We start from the raw sequence: 6622 nt of genomic DNA, 5'->3' as shown, positions 1-6622 counted from the left end.
AAATGCAGTGTTAGCATTCATTTTGAGAAGGCTAGAATGTAAAAGCAAGGATGTAATGCTGGGGCTTTATAAGACTTTGGTCAGACTGCACGATGTATTATCAGCAATTTTGAGCCCTTATCTAAGAAAGGATGTGTTGACTTTGGAGAGAGTCCAAAGAATGATCCTGGGAATGAAAAGGGTTAGTGTATGAGGGGTGTTTGATGGCTGTGGCCCTGTACTTGCTGCAGTTTAGAAGAATGAGGGGGAAACTCACTGAAAGCTATTGAATATTGAGTGGATGTGCAGAGGATGTTTCTTATAATGGAGGAGTCCAGGATCTGAGGGCATGGCCGCAGAATACAATGATGTTGCTCTAGAACAGAGATGAAAAATTTCATTGGCCATTTTATGTTGAATGGATGGAATCCATTGCCACAGATGACTGTGGAGGCCAAATTATTGGGTATATTTAAGGCAGAGGTTGACAGACTTTTGATTAGTAAGGCTATCAAAGGTTACAGGAAGAAGGCAGGAGAATGGAGTTGAGAGGAATAATAAATCAGCCAAAGTGAAATGGTGGAGCAGTCTTGGTGGACCAAATAGCCTAAATCTACTCCTGTGTCTATGGTCTTATAAAGAGGTGGAATAGGGAAGGTAATGTGGTTAACCTCAGAACAAAAGTGGATAGTAAATAACAACCACTCAGTCTGGAAAAGATTACATTTGGCCTTTATGGGGGTTTTGAGTTCCTGAATACATTACAGCAGATTGTAGTGGGTTTGCTTATATTACATACCATTCCAACATTGTATATCTAATTCAATATTGGAGTGGGCACCATAGTAATGTAGCGGTTAGCGCAACGCTATTATAGCGTGGAGCGTTATGGAGTTTGGAGTTCAATTCCGGTGCCATTCTGTAAGGAGTCTATATGTCCTCCCCGTGTAGTGTATTCAGGTGTTTTCTCTGGGTCCTCTGGTTTCCTCCCACAGTCAAACGCATACCAGGTAGGTTAATTGGTTATTGTAAATGGTCTTGTGGTTAGGTTAGGGTCAATCAGGTTTGTGGGGGGTTGCTGGGGCAGCGTGGCTTGAAGGGCTGGAATGACTTATTTTGTGCAGTGTTGCTAAATAAATGAACTCCCACGATACTGTTTTAAAATACCCTCATTTATCTAAATACCTTATCTATTGGGCCTTTCAAATGTAGGTGGATAAACAATTGCACCTACCAAAGTTGCCCGTTTCTTTCCTCCATCATCAATGCTGTTCTCACCTATATCTTCCATTTTGCACACGTCTGCCTTCTGCCCTCCACCCACCACCCCACAAGGGATAGGGTTTCTCCTGTCCTCCCCAGCCTCTGCATCCAGCATAAATTCCACCATCTCCAATTGAATTCCACCAAGTGTATCTTTCCCTCCCTGCAATGCCCACCCCCCAACACACCTACACTTTTTGTTGGCGGCGGGGGTGGCTCCCTACATGACTCCCTTGTCCATTGGTCCCTCCCCATTGATCTTCCTCCTGGTATTTATCCTTGCAAGTGGAATAAGTGCCACACCTCCTCCTTTGCTTCAAGGCCTCAAACAGTCCTAGGGGAAGTGATACTTCACCTGTAAGTCTGTTGTGGTCATATACTGTATCCGGTGCTCCCGGTGTGGCCTCTTTATTGGTGAAACTCGACGTTGATTGGGAGACTGCTTAGCTAAGCACCAATAGTCCATAAGCCAGAAAAAGCAGTATCTCCTGTTGGCCCCCATTTTAATTCTATTTCCCGTTTCCATTCTGACATGTCAATCCAAGGCCTCCTCAAGTGCTGCGGTGAGGCCACACTCAGGTTGGAAGAGCAATGCCTTATATTCTGTCTGGGTAGCCTCCAACCTGATGGCAAGAACATCAATTTCTCGAACCTCTAGTAATTGCCCACCCCCTCTCCTTCACCGTTCCCCATTTTCATTTCCCTCTCTCACCTTATCTCCTTACCTGTCCATCACTTCCCTCTGGTGCGCCTCCCCCTTCCCTTTCTTCCATGGCCTGTACTCTTCTATCAGATTTGCCCTTTATCTCTTTCACCAATTGACTTAACCAGCTCTTTAATTCACCTGCCCCCCCCCTCCCAGTTTCACCTATCACCCACCTTCTTGCTCTGACAAAGGGAGGATGAATACAGGGCCCTGGTGGAGGACTTTGTCCAATGGTGCAAGCTGAATTATCTGCAGCTCAACATCAGGACGACAAAGGAGATGGTGATGGACTTTAGGAAGACTAAGCCTGCGCTTCTCCCTATCACTATTGATGGCGAGGACCAAAAAGTACCTGGTAGTAAGGTCCTTTGGAGTATGCAGGCCTTTCCTTCACATGTTCTACCAGTAAATTGTCGCCAGTACAATCTTTTATGCGGTGGTTTGCTGGGGCAATGGTATCAACACAGGTAATGCCAGCAGGTTCAATAAACTGATTAGAAAGGCTGGTTCTATTATAGGAGTCAAACTGAACACACTGTAGGCTGTGGTAGAACAAAGGACCTTACAGAAAATCCTGGCAATTCTGGACGTTTCTCACCCCCTTTTGGATGCGATGGGAGGTGAGAACCTTGATACAATATCTATCACTAAAGAGGTAGTGCTAAGTAAACTTGTGGGCCTGAAGATAGGTAAGTCCCCTGGTCCTGATGGAATGCATCCTAGGGTACTGAAAGAAATGGCAGAAGTTATAATAGAGGCTTTGGTGATATTTACCAAAATTCTCTGGGCTCTGGGCAGGCCCCAGCAGAATGGAAGACGGTGAATGTCACAACACTGTTCAAAAAAGAATGTAGGCAAGAGGCAGGTAACTATAAGCCAGTTAGTTTAACATCTGTAGTTCAGAAAATGCTTGAAGCTATCTCCTAAAGTAGAAATGGACCTGTCAGGCAGATGCCTGTTTGACAAACTGGACTTCTTTGAGGATATAATGAGCACAGTGGATAGAGGGGAACAGATGAATGTTATTTACTTGGATTTCCAGAAGATGTTCGATAAGGTGCCACATAAAAAACTTATCCATAAGATAAAGATGCATAGAGTTGGGTGTGATATATTAGCATGGATAGGGGATTGGTTAACTGATAGAAAGCAGAGAGTTGAGACACACAGGTGTTACGCTGGTTAGCAATCAGCGGTGAGTGGCGTGCTGCAGGAGTTGGAGCTGCACCCACAACTGTTCACGATATACATTAACAATCTGGAAGAGGGGACTGAGTGTAATGTATCTAAGTTTGCTGATGACACTGAATTGAATGGAAAAGTAAATTGTTTTCATAACCTCCCTTTTAAAGTAGTAAATAATCAATTTACTTACCTTGGCATTACAGTGACAAGCGTCTTTTTGGAGAAAATTTCACTTATCTTTTAAATCATAGAGTCTAGTACAGTGGTCACCCCGTCTATATCTCTGATAGGTTGAATTAATGTTGTTAAAATGTATGTCCTTCCTAAATTTTTATACTTATTTCAATCTTTACCAATTTTTATTTCTAAAGCTTTTTTTGACTCGTTAGATTCTATTATTTTGACCTATCTATGGAAGGGCAAACGTCCCAGACTAAATAAAGCTCACCTTCAAAAACCTAAAAGGGTAGGTGGTATGGCCTTGCCCAATTTTCGTTTATATTACTGGGCAGCCAACATAAGTTGTCCTATCTTTTGGTCTTACTTTTATAACCAGTCTAACTGCCCAATATGGGTGGCAATGGAGTTGAACTCTTATAAGAATCTCTCCATTCCCGCACTTTTTGGATCCGCACTTCCTTGCCATCTGCCTAAATCAATTGTCAATCCTGTCATCAGACACACTCTGAGAATATGGGCTCAGTTCAGAAAATATAATGGTCTTCATGGTTTCTCTCTCTCTAGTCCTATTCTACATAATCATCTTTTTCAGCCTTCTATGCAGGATTTCACATTTCAAGACTGGCACAGAAAGGCCATTAGGTGCTTTGAAGATCTTTTCATAGACAATCGCTTTGCAACTTTTGAACAACTGTCTGTAAAGTTCAACCTACCCAACACTCATTTCTTCAGATATCTCCAATCTAGACATTTTATCAATCCTTTAATACCAAACTTTCCTGAGGTACCCGATAAAAATATTGTGGACTTGTTTCTTCGTATGAACCCATTGGGTAAAGGTTTAATATCCACTATTCAAGATATGTTAGCGATTTTGAAGCGAGCGCCCTTTGACAAAATTAAAACTGCCTGGGAGCATGATTTAAAATTTTCTCTGTCTGACAATGTTTGGGATTCAATTCTCAAGTCAGTTAATTCAACTTCTTTATGTGCTCGCCACTGCCTTTTACAGTTCAAGGTTTTACACAGAGCTCACGTGTCTAAAACTAAATTATCGCCGTTCTATCCTGATATTAGTCCCTGTTGTGACATGTGTAAAGGCGGGGAGGGAAGGCTTCCCTTGCTCATATATATACTGGGCTTGTCCTAGCTTGGAGAAATTCTGGAGAGATGTCTGTTTAACTTTATCCCATATGCTTAATTGTTATTGGGAGCCTAACCCTCTGATTGCTCTTTTCAGCATCTCAGGAGAAGTCGACATGCATCTGAGTCCGACTAAACATCGTATAGTAGTACATAGTCTTTTGCCTCTCTTTTGGTCAGACGTGCGGTCCTTCTTAGGTGGAGAGATGTTGCCCCACCCACTCACTCTCAATGGCTCGGAGATATTATGTCCTGCTTAGACCTTGAAAAGATTCATTATTCACTTCTTATTTCAGACATAAAGTTCCAAAAGGTGTGGGGACCTTTTCTTGAATATTTTCATAATTCCTGTTTAGATTAAGGGTTTATCCCTCCTTTTTTGTCTTTTGCATTTAAATCCCTTACTTCCAGCTTCTTTCGGTTAAGACTTGCGGTGTTTTTTTGATGTGTAAACATATTATAGCTCAGGTAGTAGGCAATATACCTTCTTTTTATAAATACAGCTCTGTGGTGATAAAAGTTCTGATTAACTTTTCTATATATCATAAGGTCATCTTGGAGTTGGGTAGTGGGAGGGTGGGGTGGTAACTAACTTTATACGATTCTACTATGGGTGCTTTTCCTTAACCGTTATGAACTGTACATTTGATATGTATGTCTTACACTGTATAAACCTTTTTTTTTACTGTTTTTTTGTTGTTGCATTGCAGAAACTTATAAAAAAAAGGGAAGTAAATTGTGCTGAGGATACAGAGAGTCTGCAGAGAGATATAGATAGATTAAATGAGTGGGCAAGGGTCTGGCAGAAGGAGTACAATGCTGGTCAATGCAAGGTCATCCACTTTGGAAGGAAAAATGGAAGAGCAGATTATTATTTAAATAGTAAAAAAATTGCAGCATTGCTGTGCAGAAGGACTTCAGAGTACTCGTGCATGAGTCACAAAAGGTTGGTTTGCACGTGCAGCAGGCTATCAAGGAGGCAAATGGGACGTTGGCCTTCATTGCTAGAGGGATTGAATTTAAGAGCGGGGTACTGGTGAGGCCGCACCAGGAGTACTGCATGCAGTTCTGGTCTCCTTTCTCAAGGAAGGATATACTGGCTTTGGAGAAGGTGCAGAGGAGATTCACCAGGCTGATTCCAGAGGTGAGGGGGGGGGGCGTTAGACTATGAGGGGAGATTGAGTCGCCTGGGACTATACTCATTGGAATTCAGAAGAATGAGAGGAGATCTTACAGAAACACATAAAATTATGGAAGGGATAGATAAGGTAAAGGCAGGGAAGTTGTTTCCACTGGTAGGTGTGACTAGAACTAGGGGACGTAGCCTCAATATTTGGGGACGTAGATTTAGAATGGAGATAAGGAGAAACTGCTTTTCCAAGAGGATGATGAATCTGTGGAAGTCTCTGCCCAATGAAGCAGAGGAGACTACCTCAGTAAAGATATGTAAGACCATAAGACAAAGGAGCAGAAGTCGGCCATTCGGCCCATCAAGTCTGCTCCGCCATTTTATCATAAGCTGATCCATTCTCCCATTTAGTCCCACTCCCCCGCCTTCTCACCATAACCTTTGATGCCCTGGCTACTCAGATACCTATCAATCTCTGCCTTAAATACACCCAATAACTTGGCCTCCACTGCTGCCCGTGGCAACAAATTCCATAGATTCACCACCCTCTGACTAAAAAAATTTCTTCGCATTTCTGTTCTGAATGGGTGCCCTTCAATCCTTAAGTCATGCCCTCTCGTACTAGACTCCCCCATCATGGGAAACAACTTTGCCACATCCACTCTGTCCATGCCTTTCAACATTCGAAATGTTTCTATGAGGTCTCCCCTCATTCTTCTAAACTCCAAGGAATACAGTCCAAGAGTGGACAAACGTTCCTCATATGTTAACCCTCTCATTCCCGGAATCATTCTAGTGAATCTTCTCTGTACCCTCTCCAATGTCAGCACATCCTTTCTTAAATAAGGAGACCAAAACTGCCCACAGTACTCCAAGTGAGGTCTCACCAGCGCCTTATAGAGCCTCAACATCACATCCCTGTTCCTATACTCCTCTAGAAATGAATGCCAACATTGCATTCGCCTTCTTCACTACTGACTCAACCTGGAGGTTAACTTTAAGGGTATCCTGTACGAGGACTCCCAAGTCCCGTTGCA

Source organism: Mobula hypostoma, chromosome 8 (assembly GCF_963921235.1).
Source record: "Mobula hypostoma chromosome 8, sMobHyp1.1, whole genome shotgun sequence".
In the NCBI taxonomy this organism is placed as follows: domain Eukaryota; kingdom Metazoa; phylum Chordata; class Chondrichthyes; order Myliobatiformes; family Myliobatidae; genus Mobula; species Mobula hypostoma.
The sequence above is the reverse complement of the archived record's forward strand: the minus strand, read 5'-3'. Positions refer to the sequence as shown.